The 15,812-nt window shown below is 40.4% G+C and overlaps 1 protein-coding gene across 12 annotated transcripts in view; it reads left to right on the plus strand.

Moving 5' to 3' along the window:
- ZBTB20 (zinc finger and BTB domain containing 20) overlaps positions 1-15,812 on the plus strand; it is a 919,384-nt gene that overhangs the window by 708,011 nt on the left and 195,561 nt on the right. For 11 of the 12 annotated variants that reach the window (XM_059687788.1, XM_059687786.1, XM_059687787.1 and 8 more), the window contains one exon: positions 11,546-11,585. The gene's annotated coding sequence lies outside the window, so the exon portion shown is untranslated. Of the gene's footprint in view, positions 1-1,823; positions 1,993-11,545; positions 11,586-15,812 lie in introns of those variants that run through there. The other variant, XM_059687791.1, reaches the window with a different exon arrangement.

A 15,812-nucleotide genomic window follows, 5' to 3' on the forward strand; every position in this document is an offset into this window, starting at 1 on the left:
CATGCTTTCCTCACTGAGAAGAAAAAAAAATCCCCTGCTCATACACTGCTGGGTCCTTTAAAGCGTGGAGTGGATGTGTGAAATGAGAAAAAATGCTCAGTATGGAGTTAATTAGCTCTAGAGTTGTGGATGGGTCACTTCCTCTGGACCAAATCCTGCAGGAGAAACCATGCATGTGCAGACTTACAAAATGGAAAGAAAGCTATGAACCTGCAGACTCTGGGGCACAAATGGACCACCTTTAGAGACAAGAAAGTGAGGACTTTGCTCAGTTTCTTTTAATGTGCCTTATTTTCTAGGTCTCCTCTTGTAAACAATATCATTTCTTTCTGAAAGTGTGGGTGAATCCTTCCCCTTTCCATAATTGCCTTCGGAGACTGCCACAGGTTGCCTGCCTGCTGAGATCAGCTCTGCCATGGTTTGCCCTGAAGGATTCCCAGGGCTAGGTTGTTTACAACCTAATCCTTTCATGAAGTGGGAGAGAGCAGACAACATCCTCAATTCCTAGGTAGTGAATGCAGGAATGCAGGTATTAATAAGGAAATTTCACAGGCAGGATTTTCTAGGGCAGTCAGATATTGTGTGTGAAAAGTCTCCTTGAGCGGAGGCTAACAAAGAGCCAGGAACCAATGGAGATGAACCCTGAGGAAATCACTAAAAGAGAACTGTTAGTAAAGTTTTAGTGTATTTATGTTTTCTTACATTCCTGCCTAAATTACTCTGACATCAGTAGGCAGTGTATGGATAGAAAGTCCCTAAATGATTATAACTGCTGATAGAAAAAAATATATATGATGTATGTATGTCTTCCTTTGCAGTTGAACTATAAGTAACATTGACTTCTTGAGCTGAGGAAGCAGGTGACCCCCTTGACTGAGAAATTGGAAGAGTCCAGTACAGAGTCCACCACCGCACACAGTCACCAAATACCTCCTCAGACCTCACCACCTGAGTTTGGAACTTAGAGTAGAGATAGTTGAGAAAATGCAAATTCTCATGAGAGGAAGTATCAAGCAATTAAGTTTAATAACTTTTCAGAGAACTGAGAGCAAGTTGGGGTTAGGAGGGTGGAGAGTGACCGAGAGGGTACCCAAAGAGGCAGTCTCAGTCACCTCTGTTTGTTTCTCTTCAATGGCCGATGGATGTGGAAATAAGAAGGGAGTCAGGAGTAAGTTTTATGAATTCTAACAACCTACATTATCAGCATATTGTACCATAGCTTTTCAAAATTCAAGTTGCTGGTTAGTTTGACACCTTTGCTGTTCCATTCATTCCTGTCTTTTGAAACAGCACAGCAATGGCTACGTGCACCAGCCATTGTCCTAGTTAGTTTGTCAGTTAGCTTAATGCTGCCTTTATTTTCTGTGGATACTGAACAAAATCTTTCTTTTCAAAGGCCTTAGACCTCTGTCCTCCCAACTCCTGATCACAGTAATAACCAATCTCAAGCAGTCATTAGTGAAGACTAGAACAATATCCTGTAACAAATCAGCTATGGAGAAATTGGCATAGTTTATCTCTTTTATTCGTGTTCTTATGAAAATAATGGGTTGCAAAATAAAACTGCATTTCTCTCTCTCAATCTCTTTTTTTCTAACTGGATCTTTACAAGTTACACGGACTGATTTTTTTCCCTAACAAAGGTTGAATAACAGCACTTAAAAGCTTTAACAGCCAAAGTCCGTCTTTAGAAATAGCTTTCTTCTATAATGTACTGCCAATTTCTTATGTGTGTGTATTTTGACCTTCCTGATGCCTCTGCTATGGGCTGCCTGTTGATTGGTACATGTTAGTGCTTTGCTTATAAGAGTTGGGCAATAGTTCAGTGATCCAGTCCAAATCTGGGCCACAGAGAGAATGGGCTCATCTTCTATTTAAGATATGTGGCAAACTGCTTTAAGTGAATTTGGTTCAGACAAGGTCATTGGAACTGTTCATCTAATCCTGTGTGCTGTATGCAATGGACACTTCAGCCGAGCTCCAAGCTACAAGGTAAAGACAAGAAAGCCAGTAACTTGCCACCCCTGTTAGAGCTTTTTCTGGGTCTATTGTGAGATTTACGTTCTTAGTCACATGGGACCCATTTGGGTCACTGAAAGGACTCGTTTCCTGATTCTACTGATGTCTTCAAAGATAGTCCTGGGAATAATGATAGTAAGTTCTTATATTATTTTCTGGTCATTTTTTTAACTTTTTTTTTAATTGGAGATTGAGCTTATATGCATATTCATACCAGGTTTATGAAATATTCAGCTAAATTTCTCAGACATGAAAGAATTAATTGTTAGAATGTTTTACTTTTAGGTAATTATTATATTAAAACTATAGTAGATTGAAGTGTTTTTTTCCCTCAATTCTATTTGTGTCATATACACTTGGCAAATTGAATCATAATTCCCAAATTGAAACATAAGCATTTTTATACTATTTTGAATTTAGTAACTTACAGACTCTCTGTGTTGCCTAATACTTTTCAAACTGTAATATATTTTATTCAACTGTGTTGGTGATTCTGTACAACTTTTAGAGTCAATGTCTTATGGGATTTTGTAATAATTTAGAGCTAAACAAGATGAAAGAAGTTATTGAATTCATCCTCCTGAGTGGAGGCAGAGCTGCCTTTATTCCAACCAAAATAGATGAGGATCTTTCTTATTTTTAAATTTCTTGACTGCCCTTAGCAATCTACTTTGTTATTTACCACTTGTACATTTAGGTTGTTCATCTTTAAGTCTTAATTTTATTTCTTCACTAGACAGTTTAATACCATTTTTCTCTAGGACAAAAATAACAATAATTATCCTCTTTATAACAGCTCTTCTTATAGTCAGAAAACTATGAAGATATACCTCAGCTCTTTTTTTTCCTAAGTGAAATTATCCCAGTCCAGTTTTTAAACATTTACTCTTGTTTTTATAGCTCTTTCTGTACAAGAGTGGCAAAGAGAACTATTTTTAAAAGTTCTGTCATATACGATGCCTCTGAGTTCAGCATTGCATGTTTTCATGTTACTGTGCTGATGTGGAAATAGCCACAGCTTTTTCATTATATGCTGATGGACAGAGCATTTGTGTTCATTTAACCTTGAGGCTGAAACTTGTTCCCCAAAAAAGTAACTGACTCATAGGATTGGCTAGACCCAAGAATAAAGAACATCAGTTTTCTTAATCTTCAAACTCATCTTGCCCCCACTCCTAAAACTCACTAAAATTAACTTTTCCTTGACCTCTCTCTGGTGCTATTTATTTACTGATTTAGCAACGTTTTTTATACCATCTTTGTCTCCTAAAATAGAAAGACAGCATTTATTCAACAAACGAAGTGTCATGCTGTGTATAGGTTATGCTAGGCTTGGGAGATTCAAGTGTAAACCACCAACAAAGGCTCAGTGTCCAAGATTCCCTAGGTATGTTCAGAGAGGAGCAAATAGCCTGTCACAGAATGTAAAGAAACAGTAGTGGGGGAAAAAATGAGAGAGGTGGATTGGGGCCAGATTGTGAAACATCTTGGATGCTCTTAAGCAAATAGTTGGTGGTGACAAGGACAAAAGTAACATTTTTAATCTATATTATGGAAATTGATTGATGAATCTTTAAACCACAGATTGTGCCCATGTTGTCCTCGAGGTTTAGTATCTAATAGACCATTAGGTATAAGTACCTGCTTAACGTATTTTTTGTTATAAATTCTGTGTCATGATTTTTCTCTTTGTATTTAAAAAAAGAAAAAAAAACATTTGAATGAACCATTTGAGTAAAGAGAGCCTTCTTTTCACACTCTTCTGGATGTTTCTTTTTCCTGCTGTACCCATATTTATTCCAAAACCCTCTGTCCCACTAACATGCTAATTTCTGTGTGACAGACTAAGGAGTCTCTGGATGAGTTTGCCCTATAATAGGCACAACCTTTTTTGTACCAAATGTCATTAATGGTGGTTTGTGAGCAGCATTGTGACCAAGTGTTTCCAAATGATTGCACCACATGAGAGCAATGCCAGACCTTTTCAGTATCCCCTAAAGCAGTGGTTCTCAACCTTGGCTGCACATTAGAATCACCTGGGAATCTTTTTAAAATCTTGATTTCTGGGCCTCATCCTATGGAAATTCTGTTTCTTTTTTACTAATATTGTGGCCCCACCCCATAACAAAGAAACAGAATTTCCGGAGGATGAGGCCCAGAAATCAGGATTTTAAAAAGATTCCCAGGTGATTCTAATGTGCAGTCAAGGTTGAGAACCACTGCCCTAAAGTATATCAGTGTACTATGGTAAATGGTCCTGGTATCCATTTGGAATCCATAAAGCTACAACTTCAGGACTTTGAGGTATGGAGGGAAAAGTTACTAGTGTTGGGGATCAGATTATAGCGAGCTCCTGAATATCATCATACCATAGACTTTGGTCTATTTTAGGAGGTATAAAAAATCATCCTAAATGCAATAAACAAATTCAGTCCCTGCCACCCCTTCCAGTACTACTGCTTTTACTTCATTCTAATTCCTCAGACCCGATACCTCTAAGAATCAGAAAGGCTCAGGAGGATTTGTGTGTGGTAGGATGGAGTAGCCAGTTGTATCTCAACAATGTCTCAGGTCAGAAACAGCCTCAGACCTAATTACTGAACTTTAGTTTCTGAATTCTCTAATTTTATTAATCACTTAGAGACCCCAGTGCATGAAGTTAGTGCACTGGGGTGGGGGGGTGTCCCTCAGCCCAGCCTGAACCCTCTCAAATCTGGGACCCCTCAGGGGATGTCCAACTTCCGGGACATCCAGCAGTCGGACATCCCTCTCACAATCCAGAACTGCTGGCTCCCAACCGCTTGCCTGCCTGCCTACCTGATTGCCCCTAACCACTCCCCTGCCAGCCTGATCAATGCCTAACTGCTCCCCTGCCAACCGATTGCCCCTAACTGCCCTCCCCTGCAGGCCCGGTTGCCCCCAACTGCCCTTCCCTGCTGGCCGTCTTGTGGTGGCCATCTTGTGACAGTATGAGGGGCGGTCATCTTGTGATGACATGGGGGTGGCCATCATGTGATGACATGGGGATGGTCATCTTGTGATGACATGGGGGTAGTCATCTTGTGATGACATGGGGGTGGCCATCTTGTGATGGCATGGGGGCGGTCATCTTGTGATGACATGGGGGTGGCCATCATGTGATGACATGGGGGTGGCCATCTTGTGATGACATGGGGGTAGTCATCTTGTGATGACATTGGGGTGGCCATCTTGTGATGACATGGGGGCGGTCATCTTGTGATGACATGGGGGTGGCCATCATGTGATGACATGGGGGTGGCCATCTTGTGATGACATGGGGGTAGTCATCTTGTGATGACATTGGGGTGGCCATCTTGTGATGACATGGGGGCGGTCATCTTGTGATGACATGGGGGTGGCCATCTTGTGATGACATGGGGGTAGCCATCTTGTTATGACATGGGGTGGCCATCTTGTGATGACATGGGGGTGGCCATCTTGTTATGACATGGGGGTGGCCATCTTGTGATGACATGGGGCGGCCATCTTGTGTGGGGTGTGACAGTCAATTTGCATATTATCTCTTTATAATATAGGATGATTTGATCATCTTAGTTTTTAAAGGTAGACTTCATTCAGAGTTATCATAGCTTATTAAGGAAAGGTAAGGCATCACTGTGATTTTCTTATTGTTCTTCTCAAGATAGATTTAAAAAAATGGATGGTCTTGAAAAGCGGATCCCAAAATATGAATGACCATTTTTGGCATTTTATAGCCTTCTTAAGACTGACAAAAATGAATGAAAATACTTCAAGAAACTTGTCTGCAGAAGACCCCAATGTACCTAGTTGGCAATTGCACCTGCTATTTGTGCACATCTGATTAACCCTTCCATCTGACTTTAACTTATAAATCTTTGCCAGGTAGGAAACAGAGAATTAAAAGTTTCCACATCTAGGGTGCATGAAATGTCATTAAATCAAGCAGAAAATTTATTGAATCTGTCAGATAAAGGAAATCATGTATCCAGAGTGAAGATGGAATATCAATTGACAGGAACCTATGAAGCTGGCGCTCACTCTAACAGGCATGTGAATCTAAAGACCCCACAGTACCTCATCCTTAGAAAACACTGGGAGCCAGAAAGGGATTAGGAAAATCAATAAGGTAAAAATCTTCATCCTGCTATTTGGAATGACTCCCACATAATAATTAATTAACACAATACTTCTACAACATTAAAAGGATATCAAAATATTCTCTTGGCCCATAAAAAACAAAGATGTAAACCCACCTAGCTTCTAGAGACAGTCGTTGAAGAAAGAAGATCAGAAAGATTAAAGGCCTAAGAGGTCATTTCTGTCCTGTTGTCATTACATTTACCCTCTTCAGATGGAATGATAAGTGTTGAACTTCAGGTCTTCTGAATTCCTCAGTTCTGTCATCAGTGCTGTGACACATTCTAATTTTCTGATTCATTTGTGATGAATAAGCTCTCCCTTTGCTCTTCACAATGCTTAAAAGTAACCAATTTTTATTTCCATATTTTTATTGCACTATTATTTTTTTTAGCAAAGTCTGTCTCACTCATTATCAGCCGGGGTGAATTCCATGTGCAGAAAAGCCCTTGGACAGTACCAGCACTTAGTCTTGGGGTTAGTCAAGAGGAATGAGAAACTGACGACTGGGATTCTGTTTTTAACCCAGCCAGATACCTCAGCTGGCAAGTGGCTCAGCTTCCGCACCATAAAATGGGTATAATAATAGCTTTCCCTTACCACTGTGAAATATTTAGAATGTAAATCAAGCCAAACCTGTCTTCTTCCAAAGGCGAAGCTTAAACTAGCCTCCGAAATCCTGAATGAGCCCAGATTTCAAGGGAAAATATAAAGTGGGAACCACCTAGAGGTAGTGTAATTTAGTGGTTAAAAATATGTAGACTTTGGAATGGTACAGCCTCATTCAGATCCCAGCAACTGTGTGATTTGGGGTAAGTTTCCCAATTTTTCAAATCTCCTTTTTTTTTTCTCTCTTGTCAATTGGAAGTAACGATATATACTTGTGTAGTTAGGATTAAGTGATAGACAATTAATGCTGCTCTTCAAATTCTTCTAGTAGGTGATCTTCAAGTTAGAGTGACTGAACTAATACTCAGGATACTAGGGACATTGCCTGAAGCAGTGTGCCACAAATGAGACTTGTCAGCCAGGTCTCAGGTTTCACCCTAAAAATACATACAGATTTGCATTCTACTCCTCAATATAGTCTTGTTTATTTCACTAAAATGGAAATTCCACGAAGCCAAGAAGAGTATCTGTTTTATTTCTTCTATAACATTAAAAAATAGTTATTGGATAAATGAATACATGTACAAATAAGAGTTTAAATTATGTACTTAGCCACAAGGGCAACTGCCCCACCAAATACACAACCGTGTCTTTATTATTTATTTTGTGGCTTTTGTACTCCAGTTGCTTGACTCCACCTCCCTGGATAGGCCCATAATCAAATTTGAGAAGCATTTATTTAGCAGGATGCCAGAAGCCATAGAGGAACTCATTAATAGTAACACTATCATTTCTCTGCTCACTACTTCTCTACCTCAGTGTTCCTAAGGCTCTATGGACTTAAAAAAAAGTATATATATATAATTAGGAAGGTCTGGGAGGCCTTTAATCTGTGTTTCTCTAGTCATACTCACTCTCCCAGGTAATTTCTATACATTTGGTTACTCCTGGCTTCAGCATATAGCAACTTGGTAAAACTTCCTAGAACAAGCATGTGAAACTCAAAGGCTAACACAGGCCAAATAAACAAGGCTTAAGTATATGTGGGCCGCAAAAAAAAAAAAAAAAGCTTCTATTTTCATAGAAATGTAGGTTTATTTTGATAGAGACATGCTGAATACAAAGGGCTGAAATAAATGAGTAATCATTAACATGAAATAATAGAACATTTTAATAAAAATTAATTATTTTTCTTGAACATTAACTAAGACACTGAATAACTGCACAAATTAATAAGCGTAACACAAAGAAACCTATTTTTCTTGTTCTACAAAAGCAAAATATTTCCTGTTGAGCACACCAAACAAGTCAGTACAAGACTAATGACATGGCAATCGGCTGCTAAAATACTCGCTGCTAGTATTAGTGCAGAGTAATGGTGCGCCTACATGTAAGGCGCGTAAGGGAAATGAATGCAACATGATTATAGTAATCAGTCATCAGCAAACTTTGTAGTTCATTATTAATAATATATACTAATAAAAAGGTAATTTGCTAATTAGACCGGATAGACTGGACATCTTCTGGTTGTCCAGTCTTCCTTCTGGACAAAGCCATGGTGGTGGGGGCCGAGGCAGAAGCGGTTAGGGGTGATCAAGCTGGCAAGTGAGCAGTGAGGGGTGATCAGGCTGGCAGGCAGAGTGGTTAGGGGTGATCAGGCAGGCAGGCAGAAGGGTTAGGGGAGATCAGGCAGGCAGGCAGAGGGGTTAGGGGCGATCAGGCAGGCAGGCAGAGGGGTTAGGGGTGATCAGGCAGGCAGGCAGAGTGGTTAGGGGCAATCAGGCAGGCAAGCAGGTGAGCTGTTAGGAGCCAGCAGTCCCGGATTGCAAGAAGGATGTCCGACTGACTAAACCAACAGTCAGATATCCCTCGAGGGGTCCCAGACTGGAGAGGGTGCAGGCCAGGCTGAGGGATTCCCCCTCCCCCATGCATGAATTTTGTGCACCGGGCCTCTAGTTATGTATAACAAGATATTGTAAAAAATAAGTTATGAAATTTCTATTGAAACTTTTCTTACATACCGTTATATTGGCTGGGCCACAAAAATATTCATTGTAGGCTGTGAGTTTGACATGCTTGTCCTAGACACAATGAGCAGTAGAATTGAAAGAGCGTTATCTCCTCCTCCACTTAGGGTTACTAACCTGGAATTCCTGGATGACTTTCATGGAGTCTGGGAGCTCCTTGAAACTGGGTGTTTTGGGGGAGTTTCTAAGGAAAGGATTCTCACTGAGATCTTTATCACTATTACCCTGAACATTACATAAATTGGAATCAGAATTGACTGATATTTAAGTTACAATTAATAATACTTTTAGTTCCTTGGAGATTGATAGTATATAATAATTTCCACTTGGAAATCACAAAACTAAGATTAGACTTCCACAGTCACCCCCTCTCTGTTCTTGCCTCTTTCACCATGTTTCAAGGTCCTGATTCCTCTGGGCTTTGCAGTTACATATTCTTTGCTAGATATTTATGCTTGGAACCTAGCATGCTCAATGCAAATGTTTTTAATCTTATGCAAAACTATTATAGATAATTCTTTGCATTCCAGATGAAAACAACTTACAGACGTATAAGGTGAATATCACTTAGGCAGAAAGGATGCATATCAATAAAATCACAATTTGAACTGAACAAAAATAAACCTATAGAGATTAATATATAGTCACAAAATTGCCTAGCAGATTGCAATTCAATCAAGAAGTTGGAGCCTTTTGACATTTATAAACATTTATGAATTGTATAAGAACTCTGAGATTAAATATTTAGCTTTAATATTAAAATTGGGATAGGTATTATTGGTTTTCCTTAATATATAAAGACAACAATTATATCCAATAAAATCTTTTATTTCACTTTCCTTGAATTTGTCTTAGACTGTGACATAACACACTGATTTTTCTTTCCATCTTGGATTCCTGTCATGGACAGTCTGTGTGTCATTTGACATCCAGAAAAGTTTTGTTTTATTCCAGGCCTTGGATTTATTAGTCAATCTGGGTACAATTTACATTGATCTCTTCTGATCACATCAAAAAATTAATTTTGATTGATTAACTTTTATGAAAAAAATGCTCCTTGAAATTTAGAAAGGGTTATTATGTGCTTAGATATAAGAACATAAATACAAAGTACAATTTAAAAATAGCATATTATATTATTGGGAGTTATTGAGTTTATAACATGCAACAGAGAAATGATAAGCAAGCATATTTCATAGATAACCACTAATCATATTTTTTGTCTTTCTCTTTAAAGCAAGCTCAAAAAAAGTTGGGGGAGAGGGCGGAAAAAGAAGGAAGGGATGGAGGGAGAAGAAGGAGAAAGGAAGGATGGAGGGAGGGAAAGAAAAATATTTTAAAAGATGCAGCCTACAATGGTCTAGGATCCTGGCTTGCAGAAGAGACTAGAATGTAATAAAACTTAGAGTTTTGAAGACTTTGAAGATTAGTCAGTCATATATGATATTCATTTCAGGTTTGTATGTACTTTCAATGAATCATAAATAATCTAATTATCTTGCTTAAAATTTTAATTGGGCTCATCAATTTTGTGAAACACTTTGAAAGCATTGTAAACCCCAACTTCTCTTCGCATACGTTATGCCTGGATTTTCATCTTAGCCCTTCTTGTCCATGGAGCGCAACATCACCTTTACACTTGCATGTGCATGGACAGGGTTTCACCTTGGAAATGAAGAAGAAACTCTCTCTTTGGAGGAACTTCTGCAATCGGCATTTGTCCAGAAAATGTGCTGAGAAGTGAAATCTCTTTAATTGCCATTTTTCTGCTTTAGCCTTATTCTATGCTGAGTTGTCTAATCAGACCCTTCTTGATCTCTTTTAATATGGTTTTTTTTTTTTGCATATTTCTGGAAGCCTTATGTGAAGTAGTTAAAATCATGGTGTCAGAGAGACAAGAATGCAATCAGTGTTAAGTCCTTGATACATTTGAGTGGGATGGAGGTGGGGATACCTACTTTGTTTTCTCAGCATCTTTGTTTGGTTTATTAATTTCTCATGGATCTTCTGTTACTTCAATCTTATTCTTCTATAAGAGAAGCTATCAAAACAATGGTGAGCAGATCAGTCCCTATAGCTTATTTGGCTTGTGAGTTGAAGATTAAAAAGGGGAATTATTAAATTTGGAATAAGGAATGAGAAACTGTTTAGGTCAACTCCCCCAAACCTAAATTTGTTATCATTAGAGATATGTTTTGGGAGACAGATGTATTATCTTAATATAATTTTTTCAGAGGGGACATTGCTTGGCTGGTGAGACGTGGTACAGGAGGCAGTACCAAGTCCTCAGCCAGCACCAACCCAGGTCCTCAATTGAGGTTGACAACACATGGAAGTGGTGAATTTGTCCAGAGAATCTTCTGGGCACTGAATATGTCGCTAGTGTGATAGAGGAACTAAACATTTACGTTTTCATTAAATTGTAATTATATATTTAAATAAATAAATGTGGCTAGTGACTGCTCTAGTGCACAGCACAACCCTACAAAATACTCATATGATTCAGATCAGAATGAAGGTCCTGAAGAATTAGGTTGGCACTTCTTGGGGTGGGGAGCACTGTGTTGGTCGGAGAACAGAAGGTCGCGCCTTTGGAAAATGTTATGAAGTTGGAACTCCTTCTTTGGGCTCCTGCAGCTCGTCCTTTAGGAGCAACCACCCCTGTCTATACAGTATTTAGATTTGCTTTTCTTCTCCCCATAGTACCATTGGGTTAATTTTTAATTCCTTGTTTTTTCTTTGATTTTCAGTTCCTTGACCATCAGTCTGCAGCCTGCCCCTTCTCTGTATGTAAGTAGAAGTGGTTTCTTTATTTTTCAAAACAGTGTCAGATGTGGGAAATTTGGATCTTTCTTAGCATGTTATCTAGTTGACTTCGTTGTGGTTTCCGGCACTTCTTCAGCATGCATTAGATTGTTCTGTGTTTGGAGTCGATGCTGTTGTGGGGGTAGCAGTTGCCATCCATGAGGGGCCTGAAAAGACCAGTGGCCCCAGCGACTAGACTTCTGTAAAGACTGCTCTTTACTCTGTCACAGCTGCGGTTTGCAAAAGTCACTGCTCCTCAACACTGTAGCTCACATTCTTCAGCCAGATACCCGCAACAACTAGGCTGTTGCTCCACTGTCGGTCAATGGCCAATTATGTATTCTTCAGTTATACACCCCTTCCTAGGTTCAAAGTTGTTGTGGTTGTTGTTGTTTAAATATGTTTTCTATTGATTTTAGAGAGAGAGGAAGGGAGATGGAAAGAGAGATAGAAACATAGATGAGAGAAAAACTTTGATTGTCTGCCTCCTGCACAGCCCCCACGGGATCGAAACTGAAACCCCAGGCATGTGCCCTGACTGAGAATTGAACCTGCGACCTCCTGGTGCGTGGGACAACGCTCAATCCACTGAGCCACACTGGCCAGGTGGTTCAATTGTTTTTAATTTCAGCTTCTAGATCAGAGCTTTCATTTATTGACCAAATTTCTAATATCCTTTTACTGAGAAGGACAAGACTTCAACCATTTAGGTAAAATTATATGTGAAATTATAAAGTTCAGGAAAAGAAATGGAGAGAGAAATCCAGGATTACATGCACCAGGAGGTTTATAAAAGGTGCCATTCTGTTGTAGAAAAGATGCAGGTCATTTGGAGGGAAAAAAACAACTTGATTGCAGATGATACCATAGTAATATTTATTATTTGAAGCCCAAACTAGGCTGCACTGAATGATTTTGGATAAATTTTACTTTGAGCTACTTGAAAGAGATTCTAGGGCAATGAACCTAAATAATTAAAGTCACTGCATGAGACCCCACCCAAGAGATGCTACAGGTAGTGGCATCACCTTCTGTGATAAGTAATCATTTATTTATTTAAATAAACGATTTCTTCCAGCTGTTTTCCACTCTTCGGTGAGCACAGCTGGTTCCTTATTCACAACGTCCTATCTTACCTCACTGAGTCCTCACTCCCAGGTATTTCTGGTGTTATAATCATTTGCACAGAAGAGGGGTTCCCGTGGCTCTTTTGCTTGTGTGTGGATTCCAGTAATATTCTTAGAAGCTAGTTAAATATATTTAGGGGAGCAGAATCCTCCAAAGGATGCCCAGGCAAAAGTCTAAACTGACAGTTATTTGACAGAGAAAGGAGATTGATTAAACTCCCCGAAGACTGGTGCTGTGCATAATGCATTTATGCAGCAGGGGTGGGTCCTCCCTGCCCTGACAGTCTTGTTGTTTCCTATTCTCGGTGTTGACAGAGTGGGTCTGTCAGTGCTTCAGAGGGTGTCAATGTACGTGCTGATGGTTACCACTTTATGTCTCTGCATCCCTTCCCCAGCTACCTCGCACTGCCTATTTCTAGTCCTCTGGCTGGCAAATCATTTTTGTTACAGTTCTTTGTGTAAAAACAGTTCACATAATAGCTCTGTGTTAGACAAGGCATTAATCCTCACATCACCGGGATGAGTCAGCACAGTGCACTCCTGCCCGCATGGCTCAGCTATTATGACGTCAGCACTGTAGAGCGAGCCTCAGACACAACAGTACAGGGGACTGAAGGCCTGTGTCATGGATTAGAGATCAAGAGGGAGACCTTGGAGATAAAAAATGTAATTGAAAGGCTGTCTCTGGCTCATCGGAAAATGTGAAAGTGATTCTATGCTGTCAACCATCAGCTGAGCAGCTTGTAGAGAGATCCTAGTTTTTAACTAGAAATGAGGCTGGAGAATGACCTGTAATGGGCTGATAAATCATTCATGTACCCACTAACCTGGTCTTACCCCTGGGCCAATCTTCATGCTCGCAGGGATTGTTCCAAATCCTGAGGCCTGCCTTTATCTCAAGGGTGGCAGGGCCTGTGACAGTCCTGTTGTCCTCAAGTGCCCCACAGACACTGCTGATGTCTCCAGAGGTGGTGTCCCAGATGCCCATCAGAGGGAAAGGAAAGGTTCCTGGAAATAGATCAGAGCATTATCTCCCCAGTGCTTCCAGCTCTTGGGGTCTCTGCAATGGCCTCCTTCAGACAGGGGTTAAGTTCTGCCTGCTTGACCTTCTCTTCTTGGCACTGCAGTTAGTCCAAAGTCCTAATCTGGATGTGATACGGATTTCAATAGGATAAATAGGTTCCAGATGTTCCCCCTAGAGTTTTCCATTTCATCATTATTTAGCAGAAATGAGGCAGAGCCCTCGATAACCTACCCTGCTGCCTTAAAGCAGGTATCACAGACCTGCCCTATTTGGGAAACCGGTTCTTACACGTTAGGCCTCTATGCAGTTCATACCCTGATCATTCTCTGAATAATACCTATTAATACTAAGTGTTGAAGTAGCAGAAAATTCACTGCTTTAGTGACATTCTCTATTAACAAGACATTCTCCGTCCCACCATCTACCTCTCCCTCTTACAATCCCCCTGTGATAACCTTCAGAAAGTACCTTACTTCTGGGATCTTCTAGCTTCATTAGATTGCTAAGAGGCTCCTAACATGCCTATAGAAGCTGACTCTACTGCTTGGTTTGTAATTATCATGCACAGCTCTTTATTCAGTTTTTAGTCAACAAACATTTATGGGAAGCTAGTCACTAGGCTTGATACCTGGAACTCCAAAATAAATAAAAAGTGCTGCCTGTTGTTAGGAATCTCAGAGTATGATAGCGGAGATAAATAGTAAACAAAGGTTATACCGTATGGTAGAAGCTGAGATGGAGGTATATACAAGATGTAGCGAGGGTTATGAGAAAGGAATGCCTACATACATGTGAAGGGGTACTCAAGCTGGCCCTTAAAGTCTGAAGAATGAATTGCAGTTTCCTAGGTGGATGTAGAGGAGGGGAAAGCAGAAGAGGATCATAATTAAGAAAAAAGTGAAAGTATTTGCAAAGTCAGGAGGCGTCGAACAGCAGCAAGCTGCAGAGGACAGTGGTTAGTGTGGAGGAACATGTGGTGGGAAGAGGAGCCTGGAGACAAATCTGAAAGTGGGAGGAGGCAGATCTCAGAAGGCCTGCCTGGTCTGCTGTGCACAGGAAGGAGCCTAGACTTGACGTTGAAGGCTTCAGGAGCCTGTGAAGAATTGTAACCAGATTTGTATTTTATTTTATTTTTTTTAAATACATTCCATTGAGTTTTTACAGAGAGGAAAGGAGAGAGATAGAGAGTTAGAAACATCGATGAGAGAGAAACATCGACCAGCCGCCTCCTGCACACTTCCCACTGGGGATGTGCCCGCAACCAAGGTACATGCCCTTGACTGGAATCGAACCTGGGACCTTTCAGTCCGCAGGCCGACGCTCTATCCACTGAGCCAAACCGGCCTTGGCCAGATTTGTATTTTAGAAAAAAAAAAAAAAATGCTCTGCCCTCACTGCTGTGGCTCAGTTGGTGGGAATATTGGCTCTGTACACAGAAAGGTGGTGGGTTTGGTTCTCAGTCAGGGCACTTACCTAGGTTGCAAGTTTGATCCCTGGTTGGGGAGTGTATAGGAGGCAACTGATCGATGTTTCTCTCTCTCTCTCTTTTTTTTTCTCTCTCTCCCTCTCCCTTCCTCTCTCTAAAATAAATAAATAATAAAAACGAAAAAGAGCGCTCTGGTAATGGCAGAGGTAGTTGACTAAAAAACAAAGGAGACCAGGTCAAAGGTGAAGACCAAGGGCTGAACTGTACAGTGGGGGTGGGAGTGGAGAGGCGAGCCCATATGGTAGTGTTGATATAGGCATTGGCACTGCATTATGCCAGCATATCTTGGCCCAATGCAAAGTCCTTGCCTTCTAAGGGAAAGAATGATGTATTGTGTGGGGCCAAATTTCAGATCAAAGTATATCTTCATGGGAGCTTCACCAGAGAGCTCAGTGTAAGTCTGACCTCACTCTGAGCTGTTTGCCTACTAGTCTCCAGGGATGTGTGACTCCTTCTCCCCGAGTGGACTTGGGGGTGGAGCAGGCAGATATGGAGAAGCCATTCCCAGTGTCCTGCTTTTCTCATCTTTCATCTGAAAATGAAACCATTTCTTAAGAATGTCCCCCTAAAGTCAG

This window comes from Myotis daubentonii, chromosome 3 (assembly GCF_963259705.1).
Source record: "Myotis daubentonii chromosome 3, mMyoDau2.1, whole genome shotgun sequence".
Lineage (NCBI taxonomy): Eukaryota > Metazoa > Chordata > Mammalia > Chiroptera > Vespertilionidae > Myotis > Myotis daubentonii.